Source organism: Malaclemys terrapin, chromosome 2 (assembly GCF_027887155.1).
Source record: "Malaclemys terrapin pileata isolate rMalTer1 chromosome 2, rMalTer1.hap1, whole genome shotgun sequence".
NCBI lineage: Eukaryota > Metazoa > Chordata > Testudines > Emydidae > Malaclemys > Malaclemys terrapin.
The window spans coordinates 166,055,219-166,077,996 of NC_071506.1; positions in this window are offsets into that span (position 1 = coordinate 166,055,219).

The following is a 22,778-nucleotide window of genomic DNA, read 5'->3' on the forward strand; positions in this document are numbered from 1 at the left end:
AGACGAGCGCAAGAGGGAGGACTCCTGTCTCATACTGAGAAAGCAGGACAGTCAGCAAGTTATCTTAAGTGCCTATACACAAATGCAAGAAGCCTGGGAAACAAGCAGGGAGAACTGGAAGTCCTGGCACAGTCAAGGAACTATGATATGATTGGAATGACAGACTTGGTGGGATAACTCACATGACTGGAGTACTGTCATGGATGGATATAAACGGTTCAAGAAGGATAGGCAGGGCAGAAGAAGGTTGGGGAGTTGCATTGTATGTAAGAGAGCAGTATGACTGCTCAGAGCTCCAGTATGAAACTGCAGAAAAACCTGAGAGTCTCTGGATTAAGTTTAGAAGTGTGAGCAACAAGGTCGTGGTGGGAGTCTCCTATAGACCACCAGACCAGGGGGATGAGGTGGATGAGGCTTTCTCCAAGCAACTAACAGAAGTAATTAGATCACAGGCTCTGGTTCCCCTGGGGGACTTCAATCACCCCAATATCTGCTGGGAGAGCAATACAGCAGTGCACAGACAATCCAGGAAGTTTTTGGAAAGTGTAGGGGACAATTTCCTGGTGCAAGTGCTGGAAAAACCATTTAGGGGCAGAGCTCTTCTTGACCTTCTGCTCACAAACAGGGAAGAATTAGTAGGGAAAGCAAAAGTGGATGGGAACCTGGGAGGCAGTGACCATGAGATGGTAGAGTTCAGGATCCTGACACAAGGAAGAAAGGAGAGTAGCAGAATACAGACTCTGGACTTCAGAAAAGCAGACTTTGACTCCCTCAGGGAACTAATGGGCAGGATCTACTGGGAGAATAACATGACGGGGAAAGGAGTCCAGGGGAGCTAGCTGTATTTTAAAGAATCCTTATTGAAGTTGTAGGAACAAACCATCCCAATGTGTAGAAAGAAAAGTAAATATGGCAGGCGTCCAGCTTGGCTTAACAGTAAAATCCTTGCTGATCTTAAACACAAAAAAAGAAGCTTACAAGAAGTGGAACACTGGACAAATGACCAGGGAGGAGTATAAAAATATTGCTCAGGTATGCAGGAGTGAAATCAGGAAGGCCAAATCACACATGGAGTTGCAGCTAGCAAGGGATTTTAAGAGTAAGAAGAAGGGTTTCTACAGGTATGTTAGCAACAAGAAGAAAGTCAAGGAAAGTGTGGGTCCCTTACTGAACTGATTTAAGTGGTTCCAAGTAATAGCAGACAGAACAAAGTGAATTACCAATAAAATAAAACACACAAGTCTGAGTCTAATACAGTAAGAAAACTGAGTTGAGATAAAAACATCACCCTTAGAGAAATTCCAGTAAGCTTCCTTTTATAGACTAGTCTCCTTCTCTAGTCTGGGTCCAGAAATCACTCACACCCCCTGTAGTTACTGTCCTTTGTTCCAGTTTCTTTCAGGTATCCTTGGGGGTGGAGAGGCCCTCTCTTTAGCCAACTGATGATAAAATGGAGGGGTCTCCCAGGGGTTTAAGTAGACTTTCTCTTGTGGGTGGAGATCCCCTCCTCTCTCCTATGCAAAGTCCAGCTCCAAGATGGAGTTTTGGAGTCACATGGGCAAGTCACATGTCCATGCATTACTGAGTTTCTTACCAGTCAAAAAGAACAGGAGTACTTGTGGCACCTTAGAGACTAACAAATTTATTAGAGCATAAGCTTTCGTGGACTACAGCCCACTTCTTCGGATGCATATAGAGTGGAACATATATTGAGGAGATATATATACACACATACAGAGAGCATGAACAGGTGTGAGTTGTCTTACCAACTCTGAGAGGCCAATTAAGTAAGAGAAAAAAACTTTTGAAGTGATAATCAAGATAGCCCAGTACAGACAGTTTGATAAGAAGTGTGAGAATACTTACAAGGGGAGATAGATTCAATGTTTGTAATGGCTCAGCCATTCCCAGTCCTTACCAGCCAAGCCACATTCCTGGGAAAAGCTCCAATGTGGACTGGTGTCTTCGAGTTCATTGTTGGCTTAAGTGGTTCTTGATTGGGCACTTAATTTGTACATTCCTTTCTCAAGAAGCTGACCAAATGCTTTACTAAGGCTACTTAGAGATCAAGCAAATATACAACCAATATTCCTAACTTCAAGTACAAAAATGATACATACATACAAATAGTAGGAATGTATTCAGTAGATCATAACCTTTACATAGATATGTTACACGGCATATGTAGCATAAAACATATTCCAGTTATATCATATATACATTCATAAGCATATTCCCATGAAGCAATATGGGGTACACAGTCACAACACCCCATGTATTTTTGAAATATCTTTTGAAATATCCTTCCCACATAGTGAGCACACCTAGCAGCTCTTCCTTCTATGAAATTTCCCAACTAACCATGTCGACTCCATGCACTAGATGCTCTCCTGCTCGGAATAGACAGGAGGTATTAGGTCTCTTGGGCCTGTGGGAAGAAGAAGCTGTGTAGGCACAGCTACAGACCAGCATTAGAAACATGGACATCTACAAATAGATTGCACAGGGTATTCAGGTGAAGAGGAGTGACAGGATCAGCAGCAGTATTGCAAGAAAGTGAAGGAACTTCAGCAGACATACCACAAGGCCAGAGAAACCAACAATCTATCTGGAGCTGAGCCACAGAGCTGCTGCTTTTACACTGATCTGCATGCAATACTTGTCTGAGACCTCAGCAACACCCCGCAGACCTTTGCAAACACCTCTGAGGAGTACCAGGAGGATGAAGGGGTAAGCACTAGCACCCTATATGGATTTACCAAGAACAAATCATGACAAACCAGCTTGATTTCTTTCTTTGACAGAATAACTGGTTTGGTGGATAAGAGGAATGCAGTGGACATAAAATATCTTAACTTTAACAAGGCTTTTGACACAGTTCTACATGTCATTCTGATAAGTAAGCTGGAGAAATGTGCACTTGCTGGAGCTACCATTAAGTGACTACATAATTGCTTAAACAACCGCAAACAAAGAGTGATGGGACAATGTCAGATTGGAGGGAGGTCTCAAGTGGAGTTCCAAAGGAATCTGTTCCAGGTTTTACATTTATCCTGGATGTAGAAATAGAGAGCATAGTGATCAAGTTTGCATATGCCACAAAGCTAAGGTGTGGTGGTGCCAACACTTTGGAGGATACAGCTAAAATTCAGAAAATTTGGAGAATTGGGCTATAGACAAAAAAAGGAAATTCAAGAACGACAAATGTAAGGTACTACACTTAGAGAAGAAAAAAAAACAAATGCACAAATGCTGAATGGGGGGGAACTGGCTTGGCAGCAGCACTGCTGAGAAGGATCTGGGAGATGTGGCGGATCACAACCTCAACAAGAGTCAGCAATGTGATACTGTTGCAAAAAAAGCAAATGCAATTTTAGGTTGCATTAACAGAGCGTATAGCATCCAAGTCACGGGAAGTGATAGTACCGCTCTACATGGTGCTGGTTAGACCTCAGCTGGAGTACTGTCCAGTTTTGGTCACCAATGTATAGAAAGCATGTGCAGAAACTGGAAAGGATTCAGAGGTTTGCTCAGTTATGCAGGAGTGAAATCAGGAAGGCCAAATCACATTTGGAGCTGCAGCTAGCAAGAGATGTTAAGAGTAACAAGAAGGGTTTCTTCAGGTATGTTAGCAACAAGAAGAAGATCAAGGAAACTGCGGGCCCCTTACTGAATGAGGGAGGCAACCTAGTGACAGAGGATGTGAAAAAAGCTAATGTACTCAATGCTTTTTTTGCCTCTGTCTTCACGAACAAGGTCAGCTCCCAGACTACTGCACTGGGCAGCACAGCATGGGGAGGAGGTGACCAGCCCTCTATGGAGAAAGAAGTGGTTCAGGACGATTTAGTAAAGCTGGACGCGCACAAGTCCATAAGGCCAGATGCGCTGCTTCTGAGGGTGCTAAAGGAGTTTGCGGATGTGATTGCAGAGCCATTGGCCATTATCTTTGAAAACTCATGGTGATCAGGGGAGGTCCCAGATGACTGGAAAAAGGTTAATGTAGTGCCCATCTTTAAATAAGAGAAGAAAGAGGATCCGGGGGACTACAGGCCAGCCAGCCTCAGCTCAGTCCCTGGAAAAATCATGGAGCAGGTCCTCAAGGAAACAATTCTGAAGCACATAGAAGAGTGGATAGTGATCAGGAACAGTCAGCATGGATTCACTAAGGGCAAGTCATGCCTGACTAACCTAACTGCCTCCTATGATGAGATAACTGGCTTTGTGGATGAGGGGAAAGCAGTGGACATGTTATTTCTTGACTTTAGCAAAGCTTTTGATACGGTCTCCCACAGTATTCTTGCCAGCAAGTTAAAGAAATATGGGCTGGATGAATGGACTATAAGGTGGATAGAAAGCTGGCTAAATCGTCAAGCTCAACAGGTAGTGATCAATGGCTCCATGTCTAGTTGGCAGCCAGTATCAAGCGGAATGTCCCAAGGGTCGGTCCTAGCACCGGTTTTGTTCAATATGTTCATTAATGATCTGGAGGATGGCGTGGACTGCACCCTCAGCAAGTTTGCAGATGACACTAACCTGGGAGGAGAGGTAGATATGATGGAGGGTAGGGACAGGATATAGAGAGACCTAGACAAATTAGAGGATTGGGCCAAAAGAAATCTGATGAGGTTCAACAAGGATAAGTGCAGAGTCCTGCACTTAGGACGGAAGAATCCCATGCCCTGTTACAGACTAGGGACCGAATGCTTAGGCAGCAGTTCTGCAGAAAAGGACCTAGGGTTACAGTGGACGAGAAGCTGGATATGAGTCAACAGTGTGCCCTTGTTTCCAAGAAGGCTAATGGCATTTTGGGCTGTATAAGTAGGGGCATTGCCAGCAGATCATTCCCCTCTATTCGGCATTGGTGAGGCCTCCTCTGGATTACTGTGTCCAGTTTTGGGCCCACACTACAAGAAGGATGTGGAAAAATTGGAAAGAGTCCAGCAGAGGGCAGCAAAAATGATTAGGGGTCTGGAGCACAAGACTTATGAGGAGAGGCTGCGGGAACTGGGATTATTTAGTCTGCAGAAGAGAAGAATGAGAGGGGATTTGATAGCTGCTTTCAACTACCTGAAAGGGGGTTCCAAAGAGGATGGATCTAGACTGTTCTCAGTGGTAGCAGATGACAGAAAAAGGAGTAACGGTCTCAAGTTGCAGTGGGGAGGTTTAGGTTGGATATTAGGGAAAACTTTTTCACTTGGAGGGTGGTAAAGCACTGGAATGGGTTACCTAGGGAGGTGGTGGAATCTTCTTCCTTAGAGGCTTGACAAAGCCCTGGCAGGGATGATTTAGTTGGGGATTGATCCTGCTTTGAGTAGGAGGTTGGACTAGATGACCTCCTGAGGTCCCTTCCAACCCTGATATTCTATGATTCTAGGTGAGCAACAAAGATGATCAAATAGATGCAAAGCAAGTCACAAAAATACAAAGGCTGAAGGAACTGGGTATATTTAGTAAGGAAAAGAGGAGATTGAGGGAGGACATGATAGTGTCAAATGCTTAAAAGGCTGTCATAAAAAAGATGATGAAAGTTTGTTCTCTCTTGCCACAGAGGACAGGACTAGAGGCAATAGGTTCAAACTACAGCATAGCAGATTTAGATTACATCTCAGGAAAAAAATTCCAACTGTAAGAACAGTAGGACAATGGAACAGACTGCTTATGGAGGTTGTGGAAGCTCCTTCATGGGAGAAGAACAGGAGTACTTGTGGCACCTTAGAGACTAACAAATTTATTAGAGCATAAGCTTTCGTGGACTACAGCCCACTTCTTCATGGGAGGTTTTCAAAAGGAGACTGGATAGCCACCTGTCTTGGATAGTTTAGACACAACAAATCCTGCATCTTGGCAGGGGGTTAGACTAGATTACCCTTGCTGTTCCTTTTAACCCTATGATTCTATATTGTTGCTTATACCCAGTTTACCAAGAGATCCAGATTGCTCTGAATGAATGACCTGCTGTCTTCATTATTTATCACTCGCTCTATTTTTGTGTCATCTGTAAACTTTATCAGTAATGATTTTATGTTTTCTTCCACGTCATTGATAAAAATGTTAACTGTCATAGGGCCAAGAACCGACCTCTGCGGGACCTCACTGGAAACATATCCTTTTAATGAAGATTCCCCATTTACAATTACATTTTGAGACCTATCAGTTAGTCACTTTTTAATCCATTTGATGTGTTCAATCTTAATTTTATATTGTTATGTCGTACTATATGAAATACTTTACAGAAATCTTTTAAGTCAACACGATTACCTTTATCGACCAAATTTTTGTAATCTCACCAAAAGAAGAGATCCAGTTAGTGTGACAGGATTTATTTTACATAAACCCATGTTGATTGGCCTTAATTATATTACCCTCCTTTAATTCTTTATTAATCAAGTCCCATATCAGCTGCTCCATTAGCTTGCCTGGTATCAGTGTGACAGGCCTATAATTACCCAGGTAATCCTCTGGCACGCTGTCTGGAGTGAAGTGACTCATGATCGCGAGTGCCCATCTCAGGGCAGACTGTCAAAAAGTAGGGCAGAAACTCCAGACTGGTTTTATGTTCTATAATTAGATTTCTCCAACCCAGTATCAAGTGTGAACTCCTAAAGCACTATTACAGTCTTATCATGGAGTCACAGACAGTCCCCTGGGGCATTCCAGTCTATCCTGACACATAGGCAAGCTGGCCTATGAGATAGATGATCACTTTACTCTAAAAATCACAACAATATTCAGGTTACTCCCAGTGCCAAAGGACCAATCACCGCAAGTCAATTGTACTCGGCTCTGAAACCAAAGACAACACCCCCTTCACTCCACAATCCAAGCTGATGGGATGAATTCATGTTCATTCCTCCCCTTCCTGGAGGGAGTGAGGAATGCAATCAACAAGGTCTCTGTCCTTTGATGTTACCCAATGCCTCATTTGCTGTCAGTGGGCTATCTTGTGTGCAGGACGACCACTTTACCTTAATTAATGCTTCTTTTTGGTGAGTTACACAATTACAGAGGTTTACAATGCAAACACTCAACTTTATACAAGGGACTACAGATATTATAAGTAGGATCAATACATACGGCATCCTACAAGCATTCCATAAAGCCTAAACACAAATACATTCTTATAACACTAATATCTATTTTAACTATACTAACCCTAAGTAAGCCAGAATGGTTTTCAGCTATGCATTTGTCAGTGTTCACTGAGGCTTGGGTCTTGGCATGAGCTAGCACCTGGTCAACTAGCATCACATCCTCATTTAACCTTTTTATATATTGGCGCAACATTGGCTTTTTTCCAGTCTTATGGAACTTCTCCAATGTACCAAGACTTAATAAAGATTGACATTAACAGTCCAGAGAGCTCATCAGCCAGCTCTTTAAAAACTCTTAGATGCATATTATCTGAACCTACTCATTAAAAAATGTCTAACTTTAGTAAATGCTGTTTAACATCCTCCTGAGATGCTAGTGGGAGGGAAAGAGTGCTATCATATGAAATGGCTACATCATCTTTTTTTACCAAATACAGAACAGAAATATTTTGAACAGTTCTGCTTTTTCTTCATTATTATTGATAATTTTACCATTTCCATCTAGTAATGGAGCAAAACCATTATCAGGATTCTTTTAGTAACTAATATACTTAAAAATCTCTTTCTTATTGTACTTAACTCCACTGGCCATAAATTTCTTTTTGTGTCCCTTTGCTTCCCTTATCAATTTCTTCCTGGAAGTCTGGTCCAGAATCTTACTCCTTTGATAATTAGAAAACTCCTAATTTCCATCTTAAATTTACTCATGGACAGTTTATACCCCAATATTGTCCTTTAGCTTAAATAGTTCTTTATCCCCCCCAATGTATTTATAAAGAGAAATTGTAACCCCTCTCAGCCATCATTTTGTTAGGCTAAACAAGCCAAATTCCTCCACTTTCCTGTCATAAAATAAGACCTCCATTCCCCTGATTATCCTAGTAGCTCTTCTCTGTACTTTTTCCACACTGAATTCATCTTTCCTGAAGATGGGTGACCAGAATTCACACAATATTCGATGCAGTTTTACCAGTGCCTTGGACAAGTAAGATACTTCTCTCTCTCTACTGGAAACACTTCACCTGATACACCCTGAGATCACATTTGCCTTTTTCATGTCTGCTTTCCATTGATGACACAATCATCCCGTGATCAACCAATACAGCCAAGACTTTCTTCTTCTCTATTGTTTCCAGACCCCAGTTTATAACAGAAATTCTTGTTATTATTCCCTAAATGCATGATCTTGCCCTTTGTTCTATTAAATTCATAACATTTCTATTACTCCAGTCCTCAAAGTCATCCAGTTCTTCCTTTATGATATTCTTATCCTCCTCTGTATTTGTGTTTCACTAGCACACTCCTACTTTTTATACCCACATTACTAATAAAAACTATTAAATAAGATTGGTCCCAAGACCAATCCATGAGGAACTCCATTAGTAACTTTCCTTCAGTCTGACAGTTCCCCTTTTAGCGTTATCTGTTGTTATCTCCCTTTTAGCTACTCCTTATTCATCTTACAGTACTTATACTGATCCTCATGTTATCCAGCTTAACTAATACTTTCCCATATGGCACTGTACCAAAAGCTTTACTGAACTTTATAACACAAAAAGTTTGAAGTGTCTGTGCTATTATTATTAAGTTAATTCAGGACAAAGAAAAGACTGACATATGCATGAAGTCTTAAAGGATCCAGTTTTAAATTAAATGCAATATACTAATACATGGATTTATTTGTAAATTACCTGTAAATTCCTTTTATACATAAAGAATAAGTGCTATAAATTTGTATATTATTCATATGAATACATGTATTATTCATAGAAACAAAGTGGTTGAATAAATGCTTACGTACAAAATAGAACTCAGCATTAACTATGGAATCATGACTGGTGCCTCCATAATAGCCTCCAGTAGGCTGACAGGCATGAGTCAGTGGTCACCAGCATGAATAATCTGCAATCTGTCCCCATATATTTGTGTATGTGTGTGTGTATTCAGTTGGTGGCAAGCAGAAAAGATTAATTTCCTCTGTTTTAATTTGTTAATTAAAACAAAAAATTTATGGTCTTTATGTGAAAAAACAGCCAAGGCCTGTAACTTCCCTTTTCTACCCATTTGTCTCTCTCCACACTTAGTCTGCCTTCCCTTGCCCAGATGTCTCTTTTCGCTCACTTTCTCTTTCATCATATCCACACACAAGTAGGGGTGGGTAAAGGTTCAGGTAAAGAGGTGTCTGGATAGGCTAAGTGGAGAGGTGGGGAGGGGAGAGAAAAGAAGATAACAATATACAACTGTCTTTTCCTTCTACTTTCTTCTGTCGTCCCAGATGGCATCTCAGCTGTAGTTTATGGCCCTCTCATTATTTAAATTCACTTTCTACTGTAAAAACTTCAGTGAGAGTGTTTTAATATCCCCCATTTGTTTTTTTAAAGGACAAAGTGCCAGATTAAAGGTACCATTAGATCATGAACTGCTACTGAGAAGGTGCAGGAAGCATGAGAGGCTGCGTGCAAGGATAAGAGATTCAGCAACTCCAGAAAATTGGTATCGGGTGAGAAAAATGTCAGTAAGGAAGTAATTTAACAATAACTATAGTCAAAATATTAGAGAGCAATGCTTTATAGTATGTCCCCTCTTATTCCCCTGTATTCTTCTACTAGGAACTATTTTCTTACATAGCATGAACCCCACAAACATATCTTGAAATGTTGGATTTAAAGGTATATTATGGAAATATGCTCTAGAATCATAGTAGTCATAGTAATAATAACAAAAACAACAACAGCAATACACCATAGGGTGTGCATTAGTAGGCTATAACTAGGTAGTTGAAGGCATACAGCCCTGCACCTGAACAGTGTGACAACAGCTTCACAATGCATACCCTAGTGTGACTTATTACTATGTCTGGAAACTTAGAAGAGAAAAGACTAACTTGGAACAATAGTTCAAGTCAATACTGAGGTCCTGAATGAAGTGGGAGACATGGCGTTTAAAGTCCCTTCTGTACAGCAGTCAATATCAAACATCACACTTAAACTGTCACTATTTGACCTGACAATCATTCTTCAGAAGGACTAGAAGTAGAGCTAGCCAAGTTACCTTGCATTTCTAAAGAAGGTCATGTGCAAGTCACTGGCAGAAGGGAGTATATATTAAGAAATGCCTAGTATGAGTATAAATATGAACATTTCTAACCTGCTTAAATGTAATATCCAGATGCAAATTAAAAAAATGGTGCTGATCAGTTCAAACAGGAACTCACTGAAAAAAATCTTCATGAGGAACAAAAGGGAGAGGTTTGTTTTGTTTTTGTGAGAAAATACAACATGGGAAAAAACTGAGACTTATACAGTCAGCAATATATGTTCTAAAAATGCAATTTCCGGATTAATAACAAAGACACTGTTCTAGTTCACTAGTTCCTTTAGGACGTGCGCTTTTGACCCATGCAACATATTGTGCCCCATGGCTCTTAGCTGAACTGCGACTTAGCTGTGCCTATTTTTTTTAAATGTGTGATGTCTATTAAAACTAGCTGATGCTTGTACCAGGCCCCCAGTGGAAATGAAATAGGTGTCTCAGTGGACTGTCCATTGGTTAAATATTAAAGGATCAAACTTTAATATTTAAGTGTGTATGCAGTGTATTACAAAAAAAATCCTATCTGAATATTCTAAGTTTGTTCTTTACTCTCAGGATAGCAAGCAATTTCCCCCTTATCTCTAATTAACTAGATAAAATAGTATTTCAAGAATATACCTGATATGAAAGATTCATTTTTTTCAGTGATTATATATCTTTTATCCAAGGCACTTATTAATTTGCTTAAAAATCCATGCATCATTTCACAGATTTTTTTAGCACATCATCTTATCTGTCCATGTCTGAATAAAGTATGCTGGAAAAAATGAGTGAAAGATTAAGTATTCCAGCTTGCTCTACATTACACATATGACTGTTTTCATTTTATAAATGAGTAACCATAAAAATGATATAACAGAGTAGAGTGAGAGTGATGAAAGACAGTACAAGACAGTAGACCTGAAAAAAGCCACTGCGGAGGGTCAGGTGCAGTAACCTGGTAGACAGAGCAGGCAGCCTTTCCCCTTCACACCAGTGTGAATTTTCCACTACTATTTTCTGTTTTGCGAGACATGGGAGTGTGAGAGTAGTCACAAGGAAAAAATAACAGTCATGATGTCTTAAACTCTTTCCCAGGTCCTATAATCAACTGGAAAAAAAGAACATGACAGACCAACAGTGTTAGCAACACCAAAGTGCCTGATTCTGCACCATCAAATGCATAGACTCATAGATTTTAAGACCACAAGGGACCAACATGATCAGCTAGTCTGACCTCCTGCACATTGCAGGCCACAGAACCTCACCCACCCACTCCTGTAATAGATCCATAACCTCAGGTTCAGTTACTGAAGTCCTCAAATCTTGATTTAAAAATTTCAAGTTACAGAGAACCTATCATTTACTCTAGTTTAAACTAGCAAGTGACCCATGCCTCATGCTGCAGAGGAAGGCAACAAACCTCCAGGGTCTTTGTCAAGGTGACCTGGGGTAAAATTCCTTCTCGACCCCATATCTGGCAATCAACATATGGCAAGACTCACCAGCCTTGTAAAAATTCTCTGTAGTGACCCAGATCTCTCCCTGTCTAGCGTCCTATCTTTTGGCCATTGGAGATATTTGCTAATAGCAGGTGTAGATGGGACATATGCCATTGTAGACAGTCCCATCATACCATCTCCTCCATAAACTTATCAAGCTCAGTCTTAAAGCAAGTTAGGATTTCTGCCCACCCTACTCCCCTTGGAGGGCTGTCCCAGAACTTCACTCTTTTGATGGAAACTTTTGTCTAATTTCAATCCTAGTCTTATTGATGCCCAATTTTTATCATTTGTTCTTGTGCCAACACTGGCCCTTAATTTATCTCCCTCCTCTCCCTCCCTGGTGTCTGTTTATAATGAGCAGTCATATCTCCTCTCTGCCTACGTTTTATTAGGCTAAACAAGCCAAGCTCCTTAAATCTCCTCTCGTAAGGTAGGTTCTCCATTACTCTGATAATCCTAGTAGTCCTTCTCTGCACCTGTTCCAGTTTGTTTTAATCTTTCTTAAACATGGGAGGCCAGAGTTGCACATAGTATTCCAGATGAGGTCTCACCAGTGCCTCGTATAGTGGTAATAATACTTCCCTATTTCTACTGAAAATACCTCAACTGATGAGTCTCAGGGTTGCATTAGCCTTTTTCATGGACACATCACTTTGGCTGCTCATAGTCATCCTGTGATCGACCAATACACCCATGTCTTTCTTCTCCTCTGTCACTTCCAATTGATATGCCCTCAACTGATAGCAAAAATTCTTGTTGTTATTCCTTATGTGCATGACCTTGCACTTAGCACTGTTAAATTTTATTCCCCTTCTATTATTCCAGTTTTAAAGGTCCTCCACAGATATTCTTGTATGATATTCCAGACCTCCTTTATTGGCAATACCTCCCAACTTTGTGTCATCTGCAAATTTTATTAGTACACTTCCACTTTTTATGCCAAGGTCATTAAAGAAAATGTTAGATTGGTCCCAAAACTAATCCTTGAGGAACTCCACTAGTAACCTCCCTCCAGCCTGACAGTTCATGTTTCAGTATGACCCATTATAGTCTCCTCTTTAACCATTTCTAACCCACCTTTCAATTCTCATATTAATCCCCATCTTCTCCAATTTAACTAATAATTTCCTATGTGGAACTGTATTAAAAGATTTACTTTAATCCAGGTAGTTTAGATCTACTGCATTTCCTTTTTCTAGGAAATTGATTATCTTCTCAAAGAAAGAGTTCAGGTTGGTCTGGTAAGATCTACCTTTTGTAAAACCACATTGTGTTTTATCCCAGTTACAGTTTATCTCTATGTCCTTAAACTACTCTCTTTTTCAAACTCTGTTCTAAGACTTTGCATACAATTAAGGTCAAACTAATAAACCCGCAGTCTCAATGGGAGTATCACCAAGCCCCTAGACTATTACTAAGTAAGAATGGTAAATTCAGGAATTCTAACTGTAAATGTTATTTTATAATTTTTTATTTATAGTGTGTATTGATAAAGGGCCTTGAGGTAGAAACTCTATTCTGATACTCTTGCTGTAAAATCAGAGTTGGAAGTGGGCTGGTTTGGGTCTGTACAATGTTCTGATATTTTTCTCTACCTTTTCAGCTGCTCAGCCATATGGGCAAACTGAGCAATAAAGTGAATAATAAGAAGCTACATAATGATCTTGCTAATTTCACTTTGCTGTTCAGTTTACCAATAGACCAGAGCAGTTAGGGATTGAGAACCTGCAAGTCTGAGCAAAGAGAGGGGGAAGAGAATTGATTGTGTATGTGGAGATAGAGGGGGCAAACTGAACAAAAGGAAGGAAAAGAGGAGGCCAAAAGGGACGTAGGAAGAAGGGCATGTTAGTAAATATTAACTTTTTATGATATCTGTATATTAAACTCTCATAAATGTTTTATATGTTATGTTAATGAAAATTATTTTTATAGTGTATATCTATAAATTTAGTCTCCTGTTCCTATGAAGCTGAAAAGTTCTGTCCTTAAACTGAACTGAGGGTGTGAGAATGCTCAAGAATGTACATCATTAAGAATTGGGCTGTACCTAATTATCCCCTGTGCATTTAAGACATCCAGAGAAGGGACCCCTCAAAACTAATGAAGGGACACTACAGAAGCATGTTATAATAAACAAAACTAGACAATTGATGTAAGCAGAGTCAGGATGAACTCTACCCTGACATCTGGTGGTGAATTATGGCGAGTGTGGAAAAGACATCCAGGGGCTGATCTTGTTTGCATAGGCACGCCCACCGGCCTAACATGAGCCCACAACAACTAAAAGTGGTTACTTTGGTTGGTGTGGGATCCTCAGTTTCTCTGTTATTGGGGCAGTGGAACTGTTGTATGACAGAGGGACTCACCATTAACTATGTAGCACTCGCTAGACAAGGGGCATGAGTTAGAAAACTCAGTGAATTGAGAGAGGTTGGAGACAGGTATTTGTACCTGATGGTATGAACCCCTTGTGAGGGCCTGAAACACCAATTGTACCAACTTCTCTCTCTGCTGTTGAATAGCAAAGCTAATTTTTATTCCATTAAGAGTCTAATTATGGGCTGCTATGCTGAATTAACTTTGGGCCAATAGTGCACCAGCACTGGGGCTCCCCTACTACAAGCTGAGATCACTAAGAGCTAAGTGCTGTGTTAACTAGTGGGGGAGCCTGAAGTTTTATTGCTAAGTGACGAGCGGAACAGTTTGTGGGATGGTTGGCGTGGCCCACAGGATGGTGAGTGGAGCAGTTTGTGGGACAGTTGGTGCGGCCCATGGGATGGCGAGCTGAGCTGAGCAGTGCAGTTTGTGGGACAGTTGGTGTGGCCCATGAGACAGGGAGCGGAGCAGTTTGCAGAACGGCTCATGGGACGGCCAGAGGAGCGGAGCGGCTGGTGGAGTGAAGCAGCTCGTGGTGAAGGCTGCAGCAGAACCCCCTGGAGAGGCGGGGCAGTTGGCCTCGGACCACGTAAGGTGCCCCTTAATACCCTGTGTGCCCCTTTCTCTCCCCCATTCCCACTGGGGGGGGGGTAAGTCTCTGCAGATAAACTTTTGAACTCTGGGGCTGCACTGACCAGGGACAGAGACTTTTGGGTTGTTGGACTTTTGGGTGATTTTTGGGTTGCTGGACTCAAGAGACTTTTGGGGTAATGGACTTTTGGGACTTTGGGGGTGGGTCTTTTGCTCATGGTTTGTGCTATGAACCCTGTTCATGGTGTTTTCCCAATTTAATGCTGATGTCACTTACCTCGTGTTATTAAACGTTTTCTGCTACACTCAGACTCCGTGCTTGCGAGAGGGGAAGTATTGCCTTTTAGAGGCACCCAGGGGGGTGGTATGTAATTGTCCCAGATCACTGGGTGGGGGCTCGAGCCGGTTTTGCATTGCGTTATTGAAATGGAACCCCTAGATATGGAACCTGGCCCTTGTTGCTGCCAACTCAGATGGGCAGAAGGGTTACATTGACAAGAGGGTGCTTATAATCCAAATATGATAAAGGATTTTTGCTATTGCAAATGTTTTCTGTGATTTGTGAAATAATGACCCACTGAAAGATGGTGGGCCTTGAGTGGGCCTGACTGTTATAAAAAGGCACTCAGCAGCGAACCAGCTGAGCGGCGAACAGTGGAGGCTAATAGAGGGAGTTTGCCTGGGATCTGTCCGAGAGGAGGTATGCTAAGTGCTGCATTGGGGGGCTGTGTTGGTGAGTGTCTGTTGTGTGGACAGTTTGTCAGTTTGACAGTATGCTTGCTTGTTTGTTTGAAAAGTGTGAATTGAGAGTGCTTTGTTCCAGGTGGGCCTTGAGTGGGCCTGACTGTTATAAAAAGGCAGTCAGCAGCGAACCAGCTGAGCGGTGAACAGCGGAGGCTAACAGAGGGAGTTTGCCTGGGAGTTCGCCTGGGGAGAGTGCACTGAGGCTTTTATCTTGCCGTCTTCTCTCAGTAGTTATTGCAACAGCTGAGGAAGCTCTTAGAAGGAAGGTAATATGGAAGGTGAGCGTTCAGCTGTTGTAACCTGCACAGGTTGTGCCATGTTTGTCTTTCTTCCACAGGATAGAAGTGACTTTGTCTGTACAAAGTGCAAGCTGGTCTCCATATTGGAAGAGAAGGTTTGAGATCTGGAGAAACAAGTATCAACCCTGCGTTGCATAAAAGAAAATGAAGATTTCCTGGACAGACGTCAGGATATGCTTCTACGGGCACAACATTCTGAAGAATCAGAACAGGCTGCACAGCAGGGACAGAGGGACGGTGAAGAAATTTGGCAGCATGTGACCTCCAGAAGAAGAAAGAGGAGCGTCCATGTACCAGCAATGGAGATACAGGTGAGCAACCATTTTCATGTTCTCTCCACAGGTACTAATGCAGAGAGTGGACTAGATGATACATCTGAGGGAAGGGAGCAGAAGGATATTCCACCAATTGGAAGTCATCAGATGCACTGTCCTAGGGATGGGGGTTCCACGACTATCGCTCCCAAGAGAAGGAGGTGGGTAGTGGTGATTGGGGACTCCCTCCTCAGGGGGACTGAGTCATCTATCTGCCACCCCAACTGGGAAAACCAAGAGGTCAGCTGCTTTCCAGGAGCTAGGATTCACGATGTGACGGAGAACTGCCGAGACTCATCAAGCCCTTGGATCGCTACCCCTTCCTGCTTCTCCATGTAGACCAAGAATGCTTCTCCAAGAATGACCTTAAGCAGATCACTGCAGCCTACGTGGCTCTGGGAAGAAGGATAAAGGAGTTTGAGGCACAAGTGGTGTTCTCGTCCATCCTCCCTATGCAAGGATAAGGCTCGGGTAGTGACTGTCGAATTGTGGAAGTCAATGAATGGCTACGCAGGTGGTGTCAGAGAGAAGCCTCTGGATTCTTTGACCATGGGATGGTGTTCCGAGAAGGAGGAGTGCTAGGCAGAGATGGGCTCCACCTAACGAAGAGAGGGAAGAGCATCTTCACAAGCAGGCTGGCTAACCTAGTGAGGAGGGCTTTAAATTAGTTTCACCAGGGGAAGGAGACCAAAGCCCTGAGGTAAGTGGGGAAATGGGATACTGGGAGGAAGCATGAGCAGGAGAGCGCAAGACGAGAGGACTTGTGTCTCATACTGAGAAAGCAGGATGATCAGCGAGTTATCTTAAGTGCCTATACACAAATGCAAGAAGTCTGAGAAACAAGCAGGGAGAACTGGAAGTCCTGGCACAGTCAAGGAACTATGATGTGATTGGAATAACAGACTTGGTGGGATAACTCACATGACTGGAGTATTGTCATGGGTGGATATAAACGGTTCAGGAAGGACAGGCAGGGCAGAAAAAGGTGGGGGAGTTGCATTGAATGTAAGAGAGCAGAATGACTGCTCCAGTATGAAACTGCAGAAAAACCTGAGACTCTCTGGATTATGTTTAGAAGTGTGAGCAACAAGGGTGATGTCATGGTGGGAGACTGCTATAGACCACCACACCAGGGGGATGAGGTGGATGAGCCTTTCTTCCGGCAACTAACAGAAGTTACTAGATTGCAGGCCCTGGTTCTCATGGGAGACTGTAATCACCCTGATATCTGCTGGGAGAGCAATAGAGTGGTGCACAGACAATCCAGGAAGTTTTTGGGAAGTGTAGGGGACAATTTCCTGGTGCAAGTGCTGGAGGAACCAAGTAGGGGCAAAGCTCTTCTTGATCTGCTGCTCACAAACAGAGAAGAATTAGTATGGGAAGCAAAAGTGGATGGGAACCTGGGAGGCAGTGACCACGAGATGGTCGAGTTCAGGATCCTGACACAAGGAAGAAAGGAGAGCAGTAGAATACGGACCCTGGACTTGAGAAAAGAGGAGTTTGACTCCCTCAGGGAACTGATGGGCGGGATCCCCTGGGGCAAAGGAGTCCAGGAGAGCTGGCTGTATTTTAAAGAATCCTTATTGAGGTTGCAGGAACAAACCATCCTGATGTGCAGAAAGAATAGTAAATATGGCAGGCGACCAGCTTGGCTTAACAGTGAAATCCTTGCTGATCTTAAACACAAAAAAGAAGCTTACAAGAAGTGGAAGATTGGACAAATGACCAGGGTGGAGTATAAAAATATTGCTCAAGCATGCAGGAGTGAAATCAGGAAGGCCAAATCACACTTGGAGTTGCAGCTAGCAAGAGATGTTAAGAGTAACAAGAAGGGTTTCTTCAGGTATGTTAGCAACAAGAAGAAAGTCAAGGAAAGTGTGGACCCCTTACTGAATGAGGGAGACAACCTAGTGACAGAGGATGTGGAAAAAGCTAATGTACTCAATGCTTTTTTTGCCTCTGTCTTCACGAACAAGGTCAGCTCCCAGACTGCTGCACTGGGCAGCACAGCATGGGGAGGAGGTGATCAGCCCTCTGTGGAGCAAGAAGTGGTTCACTACTATTTAGAAAAGCTGGATGGGCACAAATCCATGGTGCTTCCGAGGGTGCTAAAGGAGTTGGCGGATGTGATTGCAGAGCCATTTGCCATTATCTTTGGAAACTCATGGCAATCGGGGGAGGTCCCAGATGACTGGAAAAAGGCTAATGTAGTGGCCATCTTTAAAAAAGGGAAGAAGGAGAATCCGGGGAACTGCAGGCCAGTCAGCCTCACATTAGTACCTGGAAAAATCATGGAGCAGATCCTCAAGGAGTCAATTCTGAAGCACGTAGAGGAGAGGAAAGTGATCAGGAACAGTCAGCATGAATTCACCAAGGGCAAGTCATGCCTGACTAATCTAATTGACTTCTATGAGGAGATAACTGGGTCTGTGGATGAGGGGAAAGCAGTGGATGTGTTATTCCTTGACTTTAGCAAAGCTTTTGATACGGTCTCCCACAGTATACTTGTCATAGCAAGTTAAAGAAATATGGGCTGGAGGAATGGACTATAAGGTGGATAGAAAGCTGGCTAAATCATCAGGTTCAACAGGTAGTGATCAATGGCTCCATGTCTAATTGGCTTTGTTCAATATCTTCATTAATGATCTGGAGGATGGCGTTGACTGCACTCTCAGCAAATTTGCAGATGACACTAACCTGGGAGGAGAGGTAGATATGTTGGAGGGTAGGGATAGGATATAGAGGGACCTAGACAAATTCGAGGATTGGGCCAAAAGAAATCTGATGAGGTTCAACAAGGACAAGTGCAGAGTCCTGCACTCAGGACAGAAGAATCCCATGCACTGTTACCGACTAGGGACCAAATGCTTAGGCAGCAGTTCTGCAGAAAAGGACCTAGGAGTTACAGTGGATGAGAAGCTGGATATGAGTCAACAGTGTGCCCTTGTTTCCAAGAAGGTTAATGGCATTTTGGGCTGTATAAGTAGGGGTATTGCCAGAAGATTGAGGGACATGATCATTCCCCTCTATTCGACATTGGTGAGGCCTCATCTGGAGTACTGTGTCCAGTTTTGGGCCCCACTCTACAAGAAGAATATGGAAAAATTGGAAAGAGTCCAGCGGAGGGTAACAAAAATGATTAGGGGGCTGGACCAAATGACTTATGAGGAGAGGCTGAGGGAACTGGGATTGTTTAGTCTGCAGAAGAGAAGAATGAGAGGGGATTTGATAGCTGCTTTTAACTACCTGAAAGGGAGTTCCAAAGAGGATGGATCTAGACTGTTCTCAGTGGTAGCAGATGACAGAACAAGGAGTAATGGTCTCAAGTTGCAGTGGGGGAGGTCTAGGTTGGATATTAGGAAAAACTTTTTCACTAGGAGGGTGGTGAAGCACTGGAATGGGCTACCTAGGGAGGTGGTGGAATCTCCTTACTTAGAGGTTTTTTAGGTGAGGCTTGAGAAAGCCCAGCCTGGGATGATTTAGTTGGGGATTGGTCCTGCTTTGAGCAGGGGGTTGGACTGGATGACCTCCTGAGGTCCCTTCCAACCCTGATATTCTATGATTCTATGATGTATTTAGCTCATTAAGAAGTTCTTATTACAACAGAGGTTCTTAATATTCATGGAATTACAAATTTATTTAATTAGTCACATAAATCAAGATATCATACAAGAAATTCCATAAGTAATTAAATAAATTGAAATGTCAAAAATAGTACGCATTCTGGGAAAGTAATTTTTCCTTCCAAAAACGAATTTATTTGTCTCAAACCCTATAAAATTAAAGAGATTTGGGGAATTAAATTGGGAGTGAACGCTGTCAGCATACTACCTGTTACAAGAGGGATGTAAAAGTGTGTATCCTTTCACCATTCACAGAGCATGTTTTCTGGCTGTATGCTGTATTAATCTTTGATAATTGTTGATTAAATAATTCCATTTAAGCCTATTAATTTGACATCTCACAATGTTATGAAATCCAAACACAACAAGGAGAAGGAGAAAATAATGTAACAGGATGTTTGGTTTAGCAATGGGGAAAGATCTAAGGAGGTCAGCTGTATCTCCATCTAATATGATGCCAGTACTTAAAAATAATGCACAAAACTTAGGTATTCTATTTCATCCAGTGTCCTTTCTCTGGAAATTGCAAGTACCAGATGCTTCAGAAGATGGGGCAGGAAACTTTATAATAGGTAATTATGAAATGTGCTGCTGGGGAAATTTCATCCTAATCAGACGGTAGTGGGGTGAAGCTTCAGATTTTATGTCCTATTTTTAAAAAATCTATCTAAAACAATTGGATGTTTCTGTTATATCCTTGGGGGCAACAGTTTTAGGAAGAAATCACTGGAGACACAGAGAGCTGTACACTTTGAAAGCAGCCATTTATTGCCACACACTGAACTAACCATAAACCAGCCAAAACTGGCTGGGCTATCCCCTAATAATCTAACTCAGTTGCCATAGCAACACAAGATTCTATTACCAGAACAACCAAATACACAGCATATTCCCCCCCCCTTAATAAGAACATCCCCTGAATAAAACAACACTAAGCTAGAGAAGGAGGGTAGACTGCCTCCATTCCCGGCTAAACCCCAGGGATTATTTTGCCCAGTAACTGTAGGTTCGCCCTAGCTAAAGATCCAGCCTTCTGTCTCTAGGTGGATTACGGCGGACTTCTGGTGTTATTGTGCCCGAAAGTGTCTTGGGCACGGGCCTGACAATGGGCTCAGGGTTCGTAGGGTGAATGGGTGAGGATGTGGTATCAACTCGTGCCGGGCAGAGGGGAATCTCTGCCACCGGCAGTAATGGAGGAGAAAAGTCAGAACAGGTGACTCTTGATTTGGTGTCTCGCCAGAAGTGGTGAAGTCAGACAACTCAACTGAACATGTGTCCTGAGGACTGGTATGGTCTGGCAGCAGCTGATCTACATGTCACTGCCAGGTGAGATCCTCTGCAGCCAGGACTGTGTAGGAAACAGCCCTGTTTCAGCAATGACAGTGGCTGGGACCCATTTAGCTCCAGAAGTATAATTCCGAGCCAAAACTGGCTATCCCGGGGTAAAGGTTCGGTCTTCTGCACTGGGTGCACACCTGATGACTTGATTTTGCTGCTGACATTGCACAATTTGTCAGGGTTCAGAAGGTTTCAGCAGATCAAAGCAAGTGCGCAGTTGTCGTCCCGTCATTAGAAAGGCCAGGGATGCATTGGTTGTAGCATGTGGTGTGTTTCTGTAGGATAGTAAGAAGGTGTCCAGATGCTTTTGAATGGATAATTGTCCCCTTGCCAATTTCAAAGCTTGTTTCATTGTCTGCACAAATCTTTCAGCTAATGTATTGGTGGATGGATTATATGGTGCTGAAGTGATGTCTTGTATCCCATTTGCCTTCATAAAATTTTGAAACTCCTGAGAGATGAACTGCGATCCGTTGTCGCTCACAAGTTGTTCTGGCAGACCAAAATGACTAAAGAGTCCTTGTAGTTTTTGGATAGTACTCTCTGTAGTAGTGGACTGCATTATAGAGACTTCTGGCCATTTAGAATGGGCATCTACCACCACCAAGAACATGCTTCCTTCAAGGGGGCCAGCGAAGTCAACATGAATACGTTGCCACCAGTTTTCAGGCCAGTCCCATGGGTGTAGGGGTGTCCACTGTTGTGCATTCCTCACACCCTGACATGACATACAAGCTCTTGCCTTCTCTTCAATAACACTGTCCAATCCAGGCAACCAAAAATAGCTTCGTGCAATTTCCTTCATGCGCACTATTCCACAGTGACCGGAATGTAGCTGTTCTAACATCTGTGATCTCAGTGGTGGTGGGATAATGATACGTTTCCCCTACAACAAACAACCAGATTGGATCGATAACTCCATCCTCCTGGACAGGTAGCTAACAAGCTCGGGTGAGACCAGAGAGGTTCATCGAGATGTTCCATGCATCACCAGGTCCATAACTTGGGACAATACTGTGTCAGCTCGAGTTGCCTTCTTTACCTGAGTAGTGGTGATGGGTGTATTCTCTAGTGTTCAAAGTAAAATATTTCCTTCTGGGCAATATCTTGACGTTTGACTGGCAAAGACAGCCTTGAGAGACCATCCGCATTGCCGTGCAGAGTGGATTTCCGATATTTGATTTCATATGTGTGCGCGGAAAGCAACAATGCCCAACGTTGCATACGACTAGCAGCTAATGGGGGAGTGCCTGTGTGGGGTCCAAAAATTTAAGTCAGGGGTCGATGGTCTGTGAGAAGAGTAAACTTCCATCCGAACAGGTACTGATGAAACTTTCGAATTCCAAAAATTATTCCCAGTGCCTCACGTTTGATTTAGGCATGTTAGTTTCTGCTTTGCTTAGAGTGCGTGAAGCAAAAACAATAGGTCTCTTTTCGCCCAATGGCATAATGTGTGACACAAGTGCTCCCACTCCATAAGGGGATGCATCGCAAGCCAACTGTAGGGGTAAGGATGGATCAAAGTGCGTCAGAACTTCAGAATTTAGCAATGTATCCTTAGCTTTGTTAAGTGCAACATCACAGGCTTCAGTCCACTTCCAGGCCTTGTTCTGCCCAAGGAGTTCGTGAAGTGGCTTTAGCAGTGTGGCTAACTGTGAGATGAACTTTCCATAATAGTTCAATAGTCCTAGAAACGAGCGAAACTGGCTAACATTTTGAGGTGGGGGAGCCTCCACAATAGCCTTAACTTTTGCAGAGGCCTTACAAAGACCTGTAGCATCAATGATGTGTCCCAAATATTCAACAGAGGTCTGGAAGAATTCAC